This window comes from Plecotus auritus (genome assembly GCF_963455305.1).
Source record: "Plecotus auritus genome assembly, chromosome: X".
Taxonomy (NCBI): domain Eukaryota; kingdom Metazoa; phylum Chordata; class Mammalia; order Chiroptera; family Vespertilionidae; genus Plecotus; species Plecotus auritus.
The window spans coordinates 23,008,830-23,030,914 of NC_137784.1; the positions used below are offsets into that span (position 1 = coordinate 23,008,830).

General features: G+C 37.9%; 1 protein-coding gene across 4 annotated transcripts in view; it reads right to left on the bottom strand.

The window, feature by feature from the left end:
* The window catches only part of TAB3 (TGF-beta activated kinase 1 (MAP3K7) binding protein 3), a 75,072-nt gene that overhangs the window by 48,857 nt on the left and 4,130 nt on the right, over nt 1-22,085 (bottom strand). For 3 of the 4 annotated variants that reach the window (XM_080651862.1, XM_080651865.1, XM_080651864.1), the window contains exons 2-3: nt 11,132-11,234; nt 6,639-6,723 (exon numbers count right to left, since the gene is read on the bottom strand). The exons of the other annotated variant lie outside the window; for it this stretch is intronic. The gene's annotated coding sequence lies outside the window, so the exon portion shown is untranslated. The remainder of the gene's footprint in view (nt 1-6,638; nt 6,724-11,131; nt 11,235-22,085) is intronic. 4 annotated transcript variants of the gene reach the window in all.

Below are 22,085 nucleotides of genomic sequence, written 5' to 3' on the forward strand. Positions count from 1 at the left end.
AATGTATGCAACAACTATGCAAAGTACACATGGAGTTTGTCTCTTAACATTATACTGAGATGCTAGTTTTTATACAATATTAAAGTGATGAGTGATGATTTGACACCTTAAAACCAGGCAAAGTACTCATGCACTATCTGAACTGTACTGGCTAGACTAGGATGTGGCCAAATTCCTGAGACATCCTTGAAACACCCCCACTAAAAACACAGATGGCCACAGCTGTGGACTGTGGAGCTATGTAGGCAGTAACCCTAGATCAAGAAAGAATAGTGAAGGCATAAATCACACAGTTCCAAAGCCACAAAACCCAGGAGAGTCTGTGGGGTCAAGCCTTTATTTCTGAAGGCAGGATGAAGACTGGGGGCTTAGAATAGTATGCTTAGCGTGGAATCACTCAGGCTTCCTCCAGTAGTGCAGCTATACCCTCCCCCAATTCAGGAGTGCTAGCACCACAAGACACAGCAGTTGTGGGAATTTCTCCCAATAGAATTCCTCCTTCCAAAGAGAGGAAACTCTCCAAGAGCTCTCTTGTGATGCTACAATTCTCCAAACTCTAGAAAATGATCTTGACACCTAGTGCTTTCTTTCCACAAACTTTTCTGAGCCCAGCAAACATGGTCAGTGCTGTTATGGCCCTGACTGTTCACCTGTGCCAGAATTTTAGCTAACTTACTAAAATAATTACATTACAGGTTACAAACCAATGGTCTGTGAGCTGAATCCAGCCCACCCATCTGCTTGGTCAGAGTTAAAAAAGCCCTGGCCAGTTTGGTTCGGTGGATGGAGCATCGGCCTGCGGACTGGGGGGATCCTGGGTTCGATTCCAGTCGGCGGCATGTACCTTGGTTGCGGGCACATCCCCAGTGGGGGATGTGCAGGGGGCAGCTGATTGATATTTCTCTCTCATCGATGTTTCTGGCTCTCTATCCCTCTCCCTTCCTCTCTGTAAAAAATCAATAAAATATATTTTTTTAAAAAAGTTGAGCCACACTTTAAAATTGAAATTTTACATAAAAATTTGAATATCTAGCTTTCCTCTGAAAAATCAGATCTAGCAACTGGTTGAAGCTAAGCAGTCACTCCCTGGTTTAGAAAGGACATATACTCTCCATCTGCCTAGTTTCTACAGTGTCCCAGACACTGAGGCCTGGCCTTGCTTTATTCATTGACATAGTTGCTGGATCTGTGACACCCGGAATGTATTCGAAAGAGAAGCTTATAAATCAGTGGTTCTCAACCTTTCTAATGCCACGATCCTTTAATCCAGTTCCTCATGTTGGTCTTAGGTGACCCTGCTAGCGGTTCTCAACCTGTGGGTCGCGACCCACAGGTTGAGAATCGCTGCTGTGGAGCCTAAGACCATTGGAAAACACAGATATTTACATTACGAGTCATTAACAGTAGCAAAATTACAGTTATGAAGTAGCAATGAAAATAATTTTATGGTTGGGGGTCACCACAACATGAGGAACTGTATTAAAGGGTCGCGGCATTAGAAAGGTTGAGAACCACTGTTATAGATAGTATGGTATTAGTCTAGTCTAGTGTGTCTTAATGGTATGCTATTGATGTGGTAGTCCGGAACACAATTCTTCATCACGCAAGCCTATTCCATGTGTCACGAGATCTTTAGCACCCTGGCCTCTCCTGTAAAATCCCAGGAATACCCCGAAGTGGGGCCTAGGGAAGCAACAGTATTCCAGGCTGACAACTACTATTACCATGCTAAGTTTGGTGAGGTGAGCATTTCCCAGGTTTGAAGAAGAGTTAGCTTTGCATTAAGAGGACTTTTAAGATTAAAAAAAGAAAAGAATCGCCAGGCCACGGTGGCTCAGTGGTTGAACATCAACCTATGAACTAGGAGGTCACGCTTCGATTCCCGTTCAGGGCACATGCCCAGGTTGCAGGCTCGATCCCCAGTGGGGGTATGCAGGAGGCAGCCGATCAATGGATCAATGATTCTCTCTCATCATTGATGTTTCTATCTCTCTATTTCTCTTCCTTCCTCTTTGAAATCAATAAAAATATATTTTAAAAAAGAGTCATTTTAATCATTTTCCTGATTGGTCTGGTCCAAATAATAGCTGTTGAACAAATAGATGTATACTAGTATAAACCTTTGCAACTTTCATCCATTTTCTTGCTGCTTCACAGGTTTTGATTTTAGATCATATTTATTGCGCCTGTGTACCATGTACTGTGCTACATGCTTTATCTCATTTAATCCTACTATAATCCCACAGGAGAGGTAATATCCATCCATATTTTATAAATGAGGAAATATGAGGTACAGAGAGGGTAAATAATTTGCCTGTGGATCGTACAGTTAAGTAGCAAAGAGGATACAAACTTGAAGTCTATGCTTTAGCCTTTATTCTCCTATACCAATGGATACATGATAAGACTTTGTTAATGTCATCACTTAAAGACTGTAAAATTTAACCCCCAAATTGCTTTACAACAAGAGTTTTTGTACCAGAATGTGAATTTTTCAAGGTAAACAGCAACAAGAAATGGCTGATATTGTGGCATAACAAATAATCTTTTACTGGCAGAGGTAAGAGTCCTAATTCCAGGATTTTTCATGGAGACACACACACACACACACACACACACACACACACACACACACACTGCACTGAGTGGCCAGATTATTATGACCTCTGAACGTATAATAATCTGGCCTCTCAGTGTATATCCTATATAATAAAAGAATAATATGCAAATTGACCCCTCGACCAGGAGTTCGACCAGCAGGCAGGCAGGCCAACCGCCCATGTCCCCTCCCCCTGAAAGTTATTATTTCCCCTAAATGAGGCTTCCAAATAATTTTTTTAAAATAAATATTTATTGTTCAGATTATAAGTTGTTCCTCTTTCCCCCCCGCCATAGCTCCCCTCTGCCCGGATCCCACCCCACCCTCTGCCCTTACCTCCCCCCGACTGTCCTCATCCATAGGTGTATGATTTTTGTCCAGTCTCTTCCCGCATCCCCAATACCCCTTCCCCCCCGAGAATTGTCAGTCCACTCCCTTTCTATGCCCCTGATTCTATTATATTCACCAGTTTATTCTGTTCATCAGATTTTTTATTCACTTGATTTGTAGATTCACTTGTTGATAGATATGTATTTGTTGTTCATAATTTTTATATTTACCTTTTTCTTCTTCTTCCTCTTCTTAAAGAATACCCTTCAGCATTTCATATAATACTGGTTTGGTGGTGATGAACTCCTTTAGCTTTTTCTTATCTGTGAAGCTCTTTATCTGACCTTCAATTCTAAATGATAGCTTTGCTAGGTAGAGTAATCTTGGTTGTAAGTTCTTGCTATTCATCACTTGGAATATTTCTTGCCACTCCCATCTGGCCTGCATAGTTTCTGTTGAGAAATCAGCTGACAGTCGTATGGGTACTCCCTTGTAGGTAACTAACTGTTTTTCACTTGCTGCTTTTAATATTCTCTCTTTGTCTTTTGCTCTTGGCATTTTAATTATGATGTGTCTTGGTGTGGTCCTCTTTGGATTCCTTTTGTTTGGGGTTCTCTGCGCTTCCTGGACTTGTAAGTCTATTTCTTTTACCAGGTGGGGGAAGTTTTCTGTCATTATTTCTTCCAATAGGTTTTCAGTATCTTGCTCTCTCTCTTCTTCTGGCACCCCCATAATTCGTATGTTGGTACGCTTGAAGTTGTCCCAGAGGCTTCTTACACTATCTTCATATTTTTGGATTCTTTTTCCTTTCCGGTTGGGTGTTTTTTGCTTCTTTTTTTTTTTTTTTAATATATTTTATTGATACTTTACAGAGAGGAAGGGAGAGGGATAGAGAGCTATAAACATCGATGAGAGAGAAACATCGATCAGCTGCCTCCTGCACACCTCCCACTGGAGATGTGCCCGCAACCAAGGTACATGCCCTTGACCGGAATCGAACCCGGGATCCTTCAGTCCGCAGGCCGACGCTCTATCCACTGAGCCAAACCGGTTTCGGCGTTTTTTGCTTCTTTGTATTTCAAATCTTTGACTTGATTCTTGGGATCCTCTAGTCTGCTGTTGGATCTCTGTATATTATACTTTATTTCAGTCAGTGTATGCTTAATTTCTAGTTGGTCCTTTTTCATATCCTTGAGGGTATCACTACATTTCTCAGAAGTTTTTAGAAGATTCTTGAGTAACCTTATAACAGTGGTTTTGAACTCTATATCCAATAGTTTGCTTTCCTCCATTTCTGTCATTTGTGACCTGTTTCTTTGTCTCCACATTTTGGCTGCTTCCCTGTGTTGATAGAGTGGCTTTGTGTGCTAGGTGTCCTATAGGGCCCAGTGGCTTAGCCTCCCCAATTACCTGAGGTGGACACTCTTGGTGCACCCCTTTGTGGGCTGTGTGCACAGTCTTGTTGTTGTTAAGCCTTGATTGTTGTTGGTATCCCTGGGAGGAATTGACCTCCAGGCCAATTGGCTGTGAGGATCAGTTGTGTCTATGATGGGAGAACTTCTGTGCTGGAGACACCCTTATGGGGCAGGACTTGCTTCAGTGGTGCTTTGGTGCTCACTGAGCTGCCCCCTGAGTGTGACCCTTATGGATCTGAGGAGTTGTAACCTGGATGGTCCCACTCTAACCACTGGGTATACTGGCTCTTGGATCTCCAAGGAGGTGCTAATTTAGCCTCTGCCTGAGGCCACCCAGCAGGAATCGAGAGATCTGCAGATTCCTCTTCTTTGTTTGGGGTTTGGAGGTGCCCAGATGAGGCCCAGCTGTGAAGCAATGCAAGTTGCTGTGGAGCCTTGGGAGTTCTGGGGCTCTCTGACTCAGCTGCAGTTTGTTAGGTAATTTTAGATTGCAAAGGGCCAGGCCATTCATATGCAAAGCCTCTGTGTACAGCTGGGGTGGGGTTGTAAATTGGGTGGGGCGGGGTCTCAGGGAATTAACAGGGTGGAGCAAACAGCAATGGCTGACCTTCAGCCCTGCCCTAAGAGGCCCCCGGGTCTCAGTGTCTGGCGGTAATCGCTGCAAGCACCTCTGAGAAAAAGCCGCCCTCGTGTTCCGGCCCGGTGCCAGACAGTCCAGTTTCCCCTGTATGAGTCTGGGTCCCCAGAGTCTCGCCCAGAACTGGAGTTCAGAGCAGTCGGGACTTGTGTCTTCCTCCCGATTGAAAAAGACAACCGAGTCCTCAGTTGCCAGCCCTTTCCTCGCGTGAGCCTCCGTACTTTGGGCACTTTACTTCTGCACCTCCTCTGAGTCTCAGTGTGCTTTTCTCTTTCCTTCTAGTTGTAGAATTTCCACTCAGCCAGCCTTCCTGTGGTTCTGGATGATGTCTGTTTTGTCTTTTAGTTGTAGTTTTGAAGTGGTTGTGCGAGGCAGCAAGTTCAGGTGTTTACCTATACTGCCATCTTGGTTTCTCCCCAAATAATTTCTAAAACAATCATCCTATATGATTTTCATTACAGTGGAATCCAAACAGTCACATAAATGCTGCATCTATTTCATATTCTTTTATATTTTCAAGAGATATACATGAACCAAAACAATATTCACATTAAAAGAATCATCAAAAGCATTGTCAAGGCCTAGTTGGTTTGACTCAGAGGTTAGTCCTGGTGAGGATTTGGAGGATAGGGAACCCTAATACACTGCTGGTGGGAATGCAGAGGGGTGCAGCCATTATGGAAAACAGAACGGAGTTTCCTCAAAAAATTAAATATGGATCTGCCATTTGACCCAGTGATCTCACTTTCAGGATCACTAAGAAACCCAAAACACCAGTCAGAAAGAATGTATGCACCCCTATGTTCATAGCAGCACAATTTACAATAGCTAATATCTGGAAACAGCCCAAGTGCGCATCAATAGATGAGTGGATAAAAAAGGTGTGGTACATTTACACCATGGAATACTATGCAGCAGTTAAAAAGAAGGATCTAGTACCCTTTGAGACAGCAAGGAGGGACCTGGAGAGTATTATGCTAACAGAAATAAGCCAGTCTGAGAAAAATAAGTATCACACGATCTCACTCATATGTGGAATTTAATGAACAAAATAAACTGATGAACAAAATAGATCCAGAGACATAGAAGCATGGAACAGACTGTCGAATCTCAGAGGGAAGGGGTGGCTGGATGGGAAGAGATCAACCAAAGACCTTGTATGCATATATGCATAACCCATGGACACAGACAATAGGTTGGTGAAGGCCTGGGGCAGGGGCCGGGGGCAGGCTAGAAAGGGTCAATGGGGAGAAAATGATGACATATGTAATACTTTCAACAATAAAGATTTAATAGAAAAAATTTAAAATACACATGTTAACACACACACAAAAAAACCTGACAAGGTCATCAAAACAAGGGAAGTCTGAGAAATGGTCACAGCTAAGAGGAGCCTCAGGAGACATGAAACAGAAAACACATTAGGTAAAAACGAAGGAAATCTGAATTAACTGAAATATGAACTTTAATTAATAATAATGTTTCAATACTGTTCAATTAATTTTAACAAATGTACTATGCTAATGTAAGCTACTGATAAGAGAGGAAATGGGGTGCAGGGTATATGTGGAACTTCCTGTATTATCTTCTCAATTTGTCTGTAAAATTAAAACTGCTCTGAAAAATAAAATCTATGTAAAAAATTTTTTTTAATTACCTCAAGGTGGTTCATGAGCCCTGGCATAGGCGTCTTATTCACATCTCCAGTTCTGAAAGCACCTTCTTTTCAGTAGTCTGGAAGTCTAACAAAATGAGATAGTTATCCTTCTGCTAACTTTCAAACTCAACATGGAAGAATGACAAGAATTCATAAACCTCTGGTGCCTTAAAGTAACAGGATACAGAAGGCTAGACCACACTTTTAGGGCAGGTGGTTCTTCCCCAATTATCATCACAAGCTGAATCTTCTTTTCCTTTAGGTCACAAATATCTTCTACAGCAGCAGTTAGAAAGACAAAAAGATAGTCCATCCCTAGCTGGTTTGGCTCAATGGATAGAGTGTCAGCCTGCGGACTAAAGGGTCCCAGGTTCGATTCTGGTCAAGGGCACATGCCTGGGTTGCGGGCTTGATCCCTAGTAGGGGACATGCAGGAGGCAGCCAATCAATGATTCTCTCTCATCATTGATGTTTCTATCTCTCTGTCCCTCTCCCTTCCTCTCTGAAATCAATAAAGATATATATTAAAAAAAAAAGATAGCCCACCACTCATTTTCTTAAGGCTTATGCAGCACATCTGGTTGTGACTTACCATCCTAAGCACCCCAATTCTTTTTAGAGAAGAAAGGATGAGCCTGGGCCTATCAAGCAACTATAACATTTTCTATTGCATAGCTAAAATGGCATATCACTTTTCTAAAAATACTATTATACAACCCATTTTTGTTCTATGAAGAACAATTATATATAGAATAGTAGCACCTTTATTGGGTTATTTTGACAAGTGAGCATTCTCTCTCCCCATCATTTAGAAACTATCTTCATTCCTGGTAAACCTAGTGATTCAATGTTAACTTTATCATTTTAGGGCAAATATTGGCTTATAGCAGAGCCATCATGCACACAAGTTTCTAATTGATCTCCTAACTCCACTTCATTTTATAACCGCAGTAGAGCTAAAATAACATATCTTGTTTATACTGTATAATTTCAGCACTTTACTATTCTTTTTATCTTAGTTTCTGTTACTTTATCTTTTTTATTTTTTTTAAAATATATTTTATTGATTTTTTTACAGAGAGGAAGGAAGAGGGATAGATAGTCAGAAACATCGATGAGAGAGAAACATCGATCAGCTGCCTCCTGCACACCTCCTACTGGGGATGTGCCCGCAACCAAGTTACATGCCCTTGACCGGAATCGAACCTGGGACCTTTCAGTCCGCAGGCTGATGCTCTATCCACTGAGCCAAACCGGTTTTGGCTCTGTTACTTTATCTTAAACATTACCCAATAAATGAACTTCAAGCATGAGCAAGAACTACTGTGCACCTACATGAATGCTGTCTTCTATCATATGTAATTGCTTTTTCCAATCTTCTAACACATGACAATGCAAAATCCACTCCACATTCATGTTAACCTCTACCATCAAATTTTCAATCTTTCTACCCTTCCTAAATGCCTATTAAAAGTCATGGTGTGTTGTTATCACTTTCAGCACTTGAAATACTGTTTATTAATTTTTAATTCTCCTCTAGATTTCATCACTATAAATCTTGAGAATAAAAACCAAACCTGCCCTTTCAGCTATAGTGCCTTGTGCACATTAAATATTTTGTAGGACTTTTAAATAATTGAAAAACTAATTTGTTCTGGTTGTCGGGTCAATTATTAAATGATATTATTATTTTTTTAATATATTTTTATTGATTTTTTTACAGAGAGGAAAGGAGAGGGAGAGAGAGTTAGAAACATTGATGAGAGAGAAAGATCAATCAGCTGTCTCCTGCACACCCCCCACTGGGGATGTGCCCGCAACCAAGGTACATGCCCTTGACCGGAATCGAACCTGGGACCCTTGAGTCCGCAGGCCAACGCTCTATCCACTGAGCCAAACCGGTCAGGGCATTAAATGATATTATTAAAAAAAAAGACAGGACAGCCTGTTGGAAACATATGCCAGAAGCAGTTCATCTCCACATTTTATTAAAGAGATTACTTAGAACAGTGGTTTTCAAATGATGGGTTGTGACCTCTAAATAAATTATATAATAAATTTATAGGGTGATGACAAGTATTTTTTTAAAATAATAAATATAACAGAATATATTACAGTGTTTCACACATAGTAATGGTAAATACTGATTTAAAAAAACTTGTCTGAGGGATGTATGTGTTCTAGATCATGATTATAATGTATTTCTTGCTGTGGATTGCTTTGCAAAATACTGACTTAGAATATGGTGAAGTAGTCTAGGTTACGTAAGAAAAATACTTAGCACCTTTTTACTTTTTTCTGGATAGCAGTTTTGAATTAACAAAATGGAGTTATTTGAGAAATTTCTGGATATAAAAGTTGAAATAATTCTGTTATAAAATGTTTAAAAAATATATATTTTTTTATTTCAGAGAGGAAGGGGGAGGAGAGAGATGAAAACATCAATGATGAGAAAGAACCATTGATTGGCTGACTCCTGCATGCCCCCCTACTGGGGACTGAGCTGGCAACCTGGGCATGTGCCCTGACTGGGAATCGAACCATGATCTCCTGATTCACAGGTTGACTCAACCACTGAGCCACACTGGCTGGGCTGTTATAAATTTTTATGTGACGTTTTCCAAATGCAGCCTCGCTGTGTTTTGCAGCTCCCTCACATTCTATTTGAGGTTCCTGTCTTCTAAATGATTAAAAAAAATGAGTTATTAGTGTCATTAACCTAGAGATTCAAGATCACAAATTGTGGCCTACTGTAAGGGTATATAAGATATACAAAAATGCCACTGATAATCATTTCTTTAACAATATCTAGCCTGACAATACTCCTGAATCCCTTGTTCATAATAGAGTAGGGTTTAGTCCTATAATGCATTTTCAGAAAAAGAAACAATTAAGATAGGACAAGGAAAATGAGCACTGAGGAAAGGTTCATGGAAGAGATGATATTTAAGCTGGGGTGCAAAGAAAAATAAAATAAAATAAATAAAAAGTATCCTATGTAATAAAAGCCTAATATGCAAATTGTCCCCTCAGGCAATCGTTCAAACTGGGAATTCGACTGCTCGCTATGACATGCATTGACCACCAGGGGGTGGCACAGAACATGGCAGGCGTTGATGACATGGCGCTGGCAGCAGGCGGCAGTGGAGGCGCTGCCGGCCTTGATGGGCCCCGGCGAGAGCAGGACCGCGGGATGGTAAAGCAGGTGAGCGGGTGGCGCCAGGCCAAGGTGGGTGCGAGCAGGGGCCCAATCGCCCCACAGATGGCGACCAGCAGCAGCAGTGGTGGGGTGGTGCTGCTGCCGCCCAGCTCCCAGGTGTTGAGGGAGCCGGGTAGGCCGATCATTCGCCCCGCAGGCAGGATGGTGGAGCAGGTGAGGGGGTGGTGCCAGGCCAAGGCAGGGTGCCAGGAGGGGCTGCAAGGCTGGGGGACTGGGGCCACCCCAAGGGACCCCAGCCATGCAGAAATTCGTGCACCGGGCCTCTAGTAAAATTATAAAGCTGGAAGGAACTCTACACATCATCTAATCCAGGGGGATTCCGCCCTGATGTTGATTCCGCCCTGCAAGGCACATTTGTCAATGTCCGGTGGCATTTTTGGTTGTCATTACTGGGGAGGGGTGCTACTGGCATTTAGTGGGTAGAGGCCAAGGACAATGCTAAATATCCTACAGTGCACAAGACAGCCCCTGACAACTAATTATCTGGCCCAAATGTCAACAGTGCCAAGGCTTTCTCCGAACTCAACCTTGTTTTACACAAGAAGGTAACTGAAGGCTAGAGGGATTTAAAAACTTGCTTAAAAGCCAAGATGATAAAACAGGCCTCATAACATCTTGTCCAGTGTTTACGTTAAAACACACACCCACGTATATTTTTATACTAGGAAACAGCTGTTAAAAAGAGTGGTAACATCTTTATAAGGTGGCAAAACAAGCTATCTAAAAATCAAAGCTGATATTGTTAAATAGCCTTTCTTGGATCAAAGAAAGAATTATACTACATTTAAAAAATTATACCCTGATTTGTTTATAATACCATATTTATCAATATACAACTCAGTTACTGAACACATATCTAAGAATAAGAAAAATTACAATAAAAACTAGGAAGTTGGAAGACGAGCATTTGCATGCACACCCAGTTACTCCATGGGGCAAGTCTTTCAAGCTCCACCAGCTCCACCCACTGGGGATCTGGGACCTAGCTAGGATTGATTAGTGTCCTTTATTCAAAATCAACTCCTGGGTTACCCTTCCATTTGCTGCTGAGCTTTCTAATAACAAATTAATTGTACAAAAAACTTGCTTAGAGTCTTGATTTAGGGCCTAAATCTAAAACATGAAATCACCTGAACATCTTTTCCCTGCTCTTAAATGCACAAAAGGGATGGGGATAATGGAGTGAAGTGATATCAGTAACAACATGGATTAGTTTTCAAAAAAGTTTTTAATATATTACTGGAATACACGGACACAAATATACACTCCTTACCTCCAATTTGTCAACTGGTGAAACTAACTATGATGAGTTGTCCAGTTTGACATGTAATAATTCATGATAAAAAAAACTTGAAGAAAAGGCTGAAGACACTGTCCTAAAAAGAAAAAAAGACCAAAGAGGTAAAATTCAAACTGTGAAAGGTTTAAAGAAGGCAGCGTGAACATAAGGTCACAAAAAAGAATGCAGCCATTTATACATCTTTACTATCTGAAATTTCAGCAAATGAAGTTTCTGTTGCTAGATACTAACAGAAAATTCATCTGACTGCCTGAACCACCCTGTTCTACTTCCCAGTTAGGCACCTCTAGTACCTAAGGCAGAGCTGGCAACAGCAGAGTGGATGGCTAAAGCTTTTCTGAGGTTTTGGCTTTAGAGAAAGCTAGGAAGAGGAACTTTAGTTGCATCTCTGGCAAACCATTAGGGGTCCCCACGGCTCCCCTTGATTTCTAGTTATTAAATTTTAATGGGTTTGATTACAAAACTGCGCCATAGTCATTAAAGGACTGGAATTCAGAGAAGTGAGCCAAGCATTTTTGAAGAAACAAGAGGTTAACTGTATCTGACAGCCTGACAGGCAGAGAGGAACAAAATGAAAATCCTCTTCCCCTACCTTCAGGTTAAGAACCTGAAGGGCTGCACCTTAGAAATAGGGGTGAACCAGAAATTAATCAGGCCGTACACTGAATGCAAATTGGCCTTGAGTCATCTGATTGGCCCAGAAAAATCTCAAAAGTGGAGATTAGACTAAGTAATCTTGGATTCCCTCAAGGAGATGCCACCAAAAAAAAAAAAATTCCTTTCTGGAAGACATTCTTGATCTCAGATGATTTTTTAAACAAATTTTCAGCACACTATTAAAGACAATCAGGTACATGAGGAGACAAGAGAACAAGATTAAAAGCTGTAAAAACAACAAAGAGAGACTCACAGGCCCTCCATATATTAGAATTATCAAACATAGATTTTAAATTATGTTTACTATGTTCAAGGAGGTGAAAACCAAACTTGATCTCAGCAATTAAGTAGAAACTATAAAAAGTGACACAGCAGATTTCTAAAAGAAGCAAAAAGTACTTCTGTAACTGAAAAATACAAAAACTGAAAATAAGAATTCAATGAACAGGTTAACAGCCAATGGACACAGTTGAGACAATGAATCAGACGACAGGTCAGGGGGAAAAGCTCTCGAATGAAGAGAGGGTAAGAAACATGAGGATACAGTGAGGAGGTCTAACATCCAACACAGTTAATTGGAATCCCAGAAGAAAGAGACAGAAATATTTTGTGAATGGCTGAAAAACAATGGAAGATGTCAAACAACAAATGTAAGAATCTAAATGAATTCCTAAGTGAAAATCGACAAAGAAAAACTTAAAAGCATCCCAAGGGAAGAAAAAATTACTTTCAAAGCAACAGATGGATAGCTTAATTCTCAACAACAAAAATAGAAGCTGAAAGACTGTGTAATGGTATCTCTAAGGAGCAGAAAGAAAAACAACTGCCAACCTTGTATTGTCCTGCAGAGACAATATCCATCAAGAATGAAAATGAAATATTCTCAGACAAATAAAAGCAGAGTTCACATCCAGCATACCTTTACTAAGAAATCATAAAGCAACAGAAAACTGACCCAAAATGAAAGGTTACAGGTACAGAAGTAAACATGTAAAAAATCTAATGGAACACTGACTGTATAAAATAATAATGTCTTAAGGGAATTAAAATGTGTATTATTAAGTTATATACAGTAAATCTGTATAGCTTTTGAATATTATACACACATATATACATACACACAGAAAATTAAATTACAGCACAATAGCAAGTATGTCAGGAGGTAAGTAAATGGAATTAAGGTATTTTTAATGTTCTTGCTTCAACCAGGAAAAAGGTAAAAGTATCAACACTAGACTCTGGTAAGTGAAGGTAATCATAAAAAGAATTAAAATGGATATGTGCTATCTGAATCAATAAAGGAAAAACTGACATAAAATAATAATTCAAATGAAAGGAAGAGAAAAATACAGAATGGAAGGGGCAACAATGTGATGCTGTATATTAGTTACATTAAATATAAATGAATTAAATGTTCCAAAAAAGAAAAATATTATCAGACTAGATTTTTAAATATCTACAAATATATGTTGCTTTCTAGAGACTCATGTAAAATATAACACAGAAAGGTTAAAAGTAAAAGGATAGAAAAATACATCATGTAAACATTAGCCAAAATATAGTATAGCTAAATTATTTCAGACAAAATAGAAAAGCATCACTAGAGTTAAAGGAGTCACATTAAGAATAATAAAATGTTTATGTCACCAGAACACTATAATTAACTAAATTTGCATGCACTTGATAGAATGGCCTCAAATTATATATACAGCAAAAGTTGACAGAACTACTAGGAGAAATAGACAAACATTAGTATCATTGTGGCTGATTTTAAGGTATCTCTCAGTAGTTGAAAGAATAAGCAGACAAAATAATCAGTAAGGACAAAAATACACACAATTAACAATATATAACACTACATCCAACAGCTGCAGAATATATGCTTTTCAAGCACTTAACATATTTACAAAAAAACTGACCACATGCTAAGCCATAAAAGTAAATCTCAAGAAGTTTTAAAACTTCTTGAAATCACTCAAAGAAAGTTCTCTAAGGAAGTTGTGATAAAACCAGAAACCATTACCAAATATGCGGAGTTAGAAAATTCTCATATTACTGGAAATAAAAAAATACATTTTTAAATAACCCATTGATCAAAGAAAAAATTACAATGAAAATAAGAAAATGTAAAATTAATAATGAAAATATTACATATAAAAAATTATGGGATGCTGCCCAGCTTCTGTGGCTTGGTTGGTTGAGCATTGTTCCATGCACTGAGAAGTCACTGGTTTGATCCCCAGTGTGGGGGAGAGGAGGGGAAAACGTGCAAGAGGCAGCAATTGATGTCTCTCTCTCTCTCTCTCTCTCAAAAAATTAATAAAAACATTAAAAAGTATTTTTAAGTTAAGGGATGCTGGTAAAGCAATGCTTCAAACTGAAAGGTGTGATTTTATATGCATGTTGGGAAGGAAATAAGGGGGCAAATTAATACCTAACTACCCCTGTTAAGAAGTTATAAAAATAAACCCTAAAGAAATAAAAGGAAATAATCAACATAAAAGCAGATATTTAAAAAATAGAAGAACACCCAATCGGTTCTTTAGAAAAATTTCTGTAATTGCTAAACCTCTAGTAAGATTATTTTTAAAGGAGAGGAAAAAGATACATATACCCAGCATCAAGAATAAAAAAGGTCCATGAGTAATAAAAACATGTCTGCACAACAATTTGTATATGAATGTTCGTGGCAGCATTATTTGTAATAGTCAAAAAGTGAAAACAACCCAAATGCCCATCAACTGATGAATGAATAAATAAAATGAGATCCCAGAAATAAATCCACGTTTATATGGGCAAATAATTTTTGATAAAGGAGCCTCTTTAATAAATGGTGCTGGGAAAATTGGAAAGTCAAATGCAAAAGAATAAAATATACTGTTTGTCTCCATATACAAAAATTAACTCAAAATGGATTGAAGACCTAAATATAAGACCTGAAACAACAAATTACACAGAAGAAAACATAGGTAAACTAAACTTGTGGACCTTGTTCTTAGAGAAGATTTTATGAATTTGACCACAAAGGCAAGGTAAGTAAAGGCAAAAATAAGTGAATGGGAGTATATCAAACTAAAAAGCTTCTGCACAGCAAAAAGAAACCAAAACAAAAGGGCAACCAATCAAATGGGAGAAGATTGTAAACAACAGCTCTGATACATGGTTAATATCCAAAATATATAATGGCCAAATTTTTATAAACATATAATTTATCAAACAGTTGTAAAAAAAAAAAAAAACCAACCCAAAACATCAAGCATCTTTTCTGACCACAATGATATATAAAACTAGACATCAATTACAAAAAGAAAACTGGAAAATTCACATATATGTGGAGATTAAACAACATGCTACTGAACAACTAATGAGTCAATGAAGAAATCAAAAGACAATTTAAAAAATACCTTGAGACAAATGAAAATACAACATACCAAAATTTATATATTCAGCAAAAGCAATTCTAAGAGGAAAGTTCATAGCAATAAATGCCTACCTCAAGAAATAAGAACCATTTCAAACAACAAAATTAAACCTCGAGGAACTAGAAAAAAGAACAAAGCCCAAAATGAGTAGAAGGAAGGAAATAACAAAAACCAGAAAGGAAATAAATAAAATAGAGATGAAAAAGACAATAGAAAAGGGCAATGACACTAAGAGCTGGTTCTTTGAAAGGATAAACACAATAGACAAACCTTTACACTCACCAAGCAAAAAAAGAGGACTCTAATAAATAAAATCAGAAATAAAACAGGAGCCCTCCCTAGCTGGTTTGGCTTGGTGGATAGAGCATCAGCCCGCGGACTGAAGGGTTCTGGGTTAGATTCTGGTCAGGGTCACATACCTCGGTTGCAGGCTCGATCCCGGACTCATAGAGAGGCAACCAATCGATGTCTCTCTCTCACACTGATGTTTCTCTCTCTCTCTCTCTCTCTCTCTCTCTCTCTCGCTCTCGCTCTCGCTCTCACTCTCACTCTCTCCCTCCCTCTCCTCCCCCCCCTTCCATTCTCTCTAAAAATCAAAGAAAAATGTCCTTGGGTGAGGATTAACAAAATAACAAACAGGAGACATAAAGATCTCACAAAAATATAAAAAATAATGAGACTACAATGAATCATGACACTACATGAACAATTATATGCCAATTCCTAGAAACATACAACCCACCAAGTATGAATACTGAAGAAATAAAAAATTTGAACAGACTGACTATTAGTAAGGAGAAAGAATGACCAATAGCAATCCTTCTCAGACTCTTTAAAAAAATAGAAGACTTCCAAACTCGTTTTACAAGGCCAGCATTACAAGTGTTGGCGAGGATATGAAGAAAAGGGAGGCTTGTGTACTGTTGGTGGGAATATAAATTATTGCAGCCACTATGGAAAACAGTATGGAAGTTCTTCAAAAATTAAAAATAGAACTACTATATGATGCAGTAATTCCACTTCTGGGTATTTATCCAAAGAAAATGAAAACACTAATTCATAAAGATATATACACACCCATGTTCATTGCAGCATTATTTACAATAGGCAAATTATGGAAACAACCTAAGAATCATCAATGGATGAATGGATAAAGAAAATGCAGTATACATATACAAGGGAATATTCAGCCATAAAAAAAGAATGAAATCTTGCCACTTGTGACTACGTGGATGCACCTAGAGAGCATTCCGCTAAGTTAAAAAAAGACAGAAAGACAAATACCATATGATCTCTATTATACGTGTTATCTAAAAAATAACAAGAAATAACAGGTATATTCCTTAGCTCATTTTACAAGGTCACCTAAACCTGACAAGGACAGTACAAAAACAAAAAAAAAACAAAAACAAAATAAAGGCCAATCTCACTCAAGAAAAAAGATCCAAAATTTCTAAGCAAATAAAAAGAAAAAAAATGTGGTAATAACCAAACTGGATTTATTCCTGGAATGCAAAGTTGATTTAACAGTAGGAAATCAATCAATACACTTTGATTCAAGAGTAGGAAAAGCATTTGATAAAATCCAATATTATTCATGATATAAGCTCTTACTAAGTCATTAACAGAATGAAACTTCTGTAAGCTAATAGAGTAACTAGGAAAAATTTAAAGCAAATATCATATTTAGTGGACAAATGTTCAGTTTTCCCTTTGATGAAGGGAACAGACAACGTTACCCTCCATTATCACTTCTATTCACTATTATAACTACAAGTCAAAATAGGCAAGGAACTACCTGACACTTTTGAAGGAATTCTACCCAAAATAGTTCTGAAATCACAAACCTTGTTACCTCGAAGATTTAGTTATAAATACTGACCCTTTCCCTGAGATTTACAAAGTAAAAGATTTTACTATATATTAACATTTTAAAAAAGGAGATGCTCATATTAAAATAAACCAGTTCTCCCATTCTTTCTCTACTTAAAACTCTAGAACAAATTAAAATTAAAAAGTCCTGTTTAAGAAATCTTTGCCTACCCCAAGGTCACAAAAGACATTCTTCAAAAACTGAGACCTACTTACATATCCATTAACAACAGAATGATATATAGTGATATATTCACAACAGAATATATACGGTAGTAATGAGAAGGAATAGTCTACAACAGGGATAGGGAAACTTTTTTCTGACAGGGCCATTTGGATATTTATGATTCACTTAATATAAATTTATGTTGCTATGAAAAAAGCTCCTTGACATATGTAAAACTTTCAATAAAGAATTTTTAAAAAAGCTCCTAGATTTATTGAATTTCGAGTCCTTGGCAGGACCAGACCAAATGATTTTGTGGGCCTTATACGGCCCGGAGGCCGGACGTTCCCGATCCCTGATCTACACCTACACACAATATAGATAAATCTCATATTCACAATGCTGCACAAGGGAGTACAGTAGGATTGCATTTGTATAAAGTACAAAAGTAGGCAAAACAAATCTGTGATGTTAAAAGTCAGGGTGGTAAGTGACCAGAAGAGCAAAGGATCTTCTAAGTGGCTGGTAATGTTCACTTTCTTGATGTGGGTGCTGGTACACAAGTGTGCTTAGTTGGTGAAAACTCACCAAACTTTTCACTATTGATCTGCACTCTCTGCATACATATTAGGCTTCAATAAATTCTTTTAAGTATGAAGGAGTACCTATTTTTAAAAATTGGTTAGGGGATATGAGAGCAAAAAGTTTGAATTTCACACTGCTTCCGGTCAAAGCATAGAAATCAACTAACAAAAACTTAAAAAGCAGATATTATAAAACATGCTAATTACCAAAAATATTCACAAGTATCAAACCAACTAGTGACTCTCAAACATTAGTCTGTAAGAGATTATCCCCTCCAAATAAACCGATTCATGTCTACCTTTAGTGACTAGTGTTGGTTTATAAAGGTCTAAGACAAGCAACTTCGTCTTATAGATTTTTATTAAATAAGAGGATCTTTCAAATCTCAGAAATGAACTTATAGAATCACATATCTAGTCAAATCTCCTAATTTTACTAATGAAGAAACCAAGGTCCTTTGCAGTTTGGTGATTTGTCCAAGGTCATAAGTAGCTCTTGATAAGTGGAAACAACTGAAGTTATTTAACTTCACCCCTCTACTAATTTTCTGGAAGTTTTAGGGGATTTCCACCCACCAAAAGAGTTAGTTTACTGGCAGTGCTCCTCAATACATACCATAGTCAATGAAAAAATTTTCATCCAAATATTACCAACTCAAAATTAATTTCTTTGCCACCCATGACTAATTGCCAAAAGCTATTGCTGGGGCAGAAAAGATAAGGTTTTTTAAAAGTAAAGTTCATGATGTGCAACCTAACTGATAAATTTCTGTTTACACGAAATGACAACTTTGACATAAAATTTAGGCATTTGTGATCATTTAGAATGACAATGGCACATACTAGTCTAGTATATAGTATCCTTGAAAAATACTTTAAAAAATCAATCATGACCACAAACCAACCAGTACATATAAACAAACAAATACACTAATTAGGAACAATAACTTATTGTATATACTAACAATAATTTATTAAATCAACCATAATTTTAAGTACTAAAAAACAATTTTTACAATTCATTCCAATTAGCTTCTATCTCCAGTATAGTATGAAGTATGCTTTCTACTAATTTTAACATTTTTAAAAGAATATCATTTTGTAGCTAAATCCATCAAAAGTGAACGGTATGTAAAACAACCCAATTTAGTTCTGTAAAAACATTTTTGAATTATAAAAATGCTTTTGTTTCCACTCCATCTCCATACCATTCTTTCCTCTATCACAGGACTCCTTTTATTTCAAACTATAAAGTTCAGTGCTAAGATGAATCCCTGGACTTTTCATTCCCAGGGAAAACACCTGGCCTTTCGAGGACCTGCAGAAAACTTAAATTAGAAAATGTGTTTATGACCACAGAAATTTATTTACTAAAGAACTGGAAGTCTCAATGACAAAAGTAACTTAAGCCCTAGCCAGTTTGGCTCAGAGGATAGAGCATCGGCCTGCAGACTGAAGGGTTTCGGGTTCAATTCCAGTCAAGGGCACATTCCCAGGTTAAGGGCTCCATCCCCAGTAGGGGGCCTGCAGGAAGCTGCCACTCAATGATTCTCTCTCATCATTGATATTTCTATCTCTCTCTCCCTTCCTCTCTGAAATTAGTAAAAAAATATATATTTTTAAAAAAGTAACTTAAAGCCCAGCCCGTGTGACTCAGTAGTTGAGTGTTGACCTATAAGCCAGGTCACGGTTCGATTCCTGGTCAGGGCACATGCCAGGGTTGCAGGCTCGATGCCCAGTAGGGGGCTTGCAGGAGGCAGCCAATCAATGATTCTCTCTCTTCCTCTCTCTGAAATCAATAAAAAACATACTTAAAATTTTCTTCTTTTTTTTTTTAAAAAGGTAACTTAAAAACTAAATATAACATGGTATCCTAGATCAGATCCTAGAACAGAAAAAGAGTATTAGTAGAAAAACTGGTGAAATTGAATAGAATTGCAGTTTAGCTAATAGTAAAGTACCAATGTTAGTGACAAATGTACCACAGCTATGTATATCTGGATGAAGGATATATGGAAACTCTATAGTATCTTTGCAACTTTTCTGCCAATCTAAAATTATTCCAAAGAAGCTTATTTCTATTAGAACAGTAAAACCTAGTAAATATATAACATTTCCTATGCACTCATCTATGGGCCAGGTGTTTTTAAAAGTGCTTTATATAAACACATTTTTAACTCTCCCAAGAACCCTGTAAGGTAGGCATTACTTACAACTAAATTTTGCAGATCAGAAGTTCTGTAAGTGATAGAACTGAGATTTGAAAGCAACCACTATACTATACAGCCTTCTGAGGAGCCAGACCAAGAAAACGCTCCTGCCTTCTAGAAACCAGGTCACACTGCTCACCCTGTCCTCAGCCTCCACCAGGGAAGAAATTCCTCTGCCCAAAGCTTGGGAGTCCTTGCTAGGATTGTGAAGGAATGTGACTCCACCACATTGTGTTCATAATCTTTCAGTACTTGATGCACTCAGTGCTCTTCTTATTGAGACACTATTATATGTAGAAGCTAGTTTTTATGGTATTATCAGTTTTCAAATTCAGACACGTTGGGTTGGCCTGGAAATCTGAAGGTCACATGTGACATTATTTCTATGGGAAATTGAGTTGATTTCCAAAAAGAAATTCTTATAATTGGACCATTTAGAAATTGAAGATCCCTCTACACAGTTCCCAAATACCACCATAATATATACAAATTTTAACAAAGACACTGCAGTTACTCAAAGTGGCACAGTTCCTTATACATAACATAATAGGAATGGTGTTACTGGAAAAAAATTGGCTGAATATTTTATGGATTTCCTTCATTATGGCCAATTTTGGATGTATCCAATAGTTAATATACTTCTCTGCCTGGACCCCCAATAAGCTTTATATCTAAAAATTACTACCAAATAAACAAATGTCTTTCACACACACCCAGAACAGGTATCATCTCTGAAGGTAGCCAAAGTAGAAATCGTAGCAGCAATAATGACGATGACAAAGGAATAATAACAAAAAGCACTAACTATGAGCATTTACCATTGCTAGGCATGTTCTAATTATTATACATCCTCTGGCTCCTTTAATCCTCACAAAAATCCTATGAGGTAGGTATTACACTATCACAATTTCAAAAATCCTCAATGAGGAAACAGGTCGGAGATTGAGCAACTTGCCCAAGATCACTGAGCTAGTTAGTGTCAAAAGTAAGATTTGCCCTAGCCAGTGTGGCTCGGTGGTTGAGCATCAACCTATGAACTAGGAGTTCAGGGCACATGCCTGGGCTGTGGGCTCAATCCCCAGAGGAGGGTATGCAGGAGGCAGCTGATTGATGATTCTCTCTCATCACTGATGTTTCTATCTCTCTCTACCTCTCCCTTCTTCTTTGAAATAAATAAAAACATATTTAAAAAATAAATGTGAGATTTGGATATTTGAGCATTTTACCTTTGGAGATCATGCTTTTTAACCATTGCACTGTATGTGTAATTAAATAATTTGGTAAATTCTCAAAATAAAGCTGACTCAAATTCATTTTAAAAACAAGAGTGGTTTGGAGACACCTCCTCCCAGCTAATGAAAAACCTCATCTTGCCTTTTATTAGTAATAGGTCCTTCACCCAAGCTAAAACTGAATACATTTATGGAGAATAAATTTAAAATATATTTTGCTTTGCTTTTATCACCTTGAAATCCTTCACTTAATTGAACACTACAAACAGTGGTAACTGCATCTAACTTCTACAACAGGCAAATAAAAGTTTACTTTAAAATCTTCAGGTAAAACACACTGCCCATGTTTACCACTAAGTAATCTAGGGTAAAATAACTAAGAATTCCAGTACCCTTGAAAAGTTTCAAAACAGCAGCAAGATATAGCGGGAACAAGATATTCCTTTATGACAAAGAAAAAATGTTCTTTCCACAACAGTAACATCTGCTTTAATGACACACATTAACTTGGGATGGACTGAACTCAAAACATGTGCCTGAATTCTTAGAAGAATTCAGAAATTCTTCACTGACAGTCTATAAAGGCTATCTATCAGCTTATCTCCCAGAAGAACCATCTGATCCACAGAAGACATCTAATTTTGGTGAACTAAAGGTGTGCTCCCTACCATCCCACCGAATAATTAACAAAAAGCATGCAACCCCCAACTTCTGGAGCACAAGCTGGTTTTTTAAATCATCTATTTGAACCTCAGAACTTTCTTTCCCAGAAAACAAAGGTCTA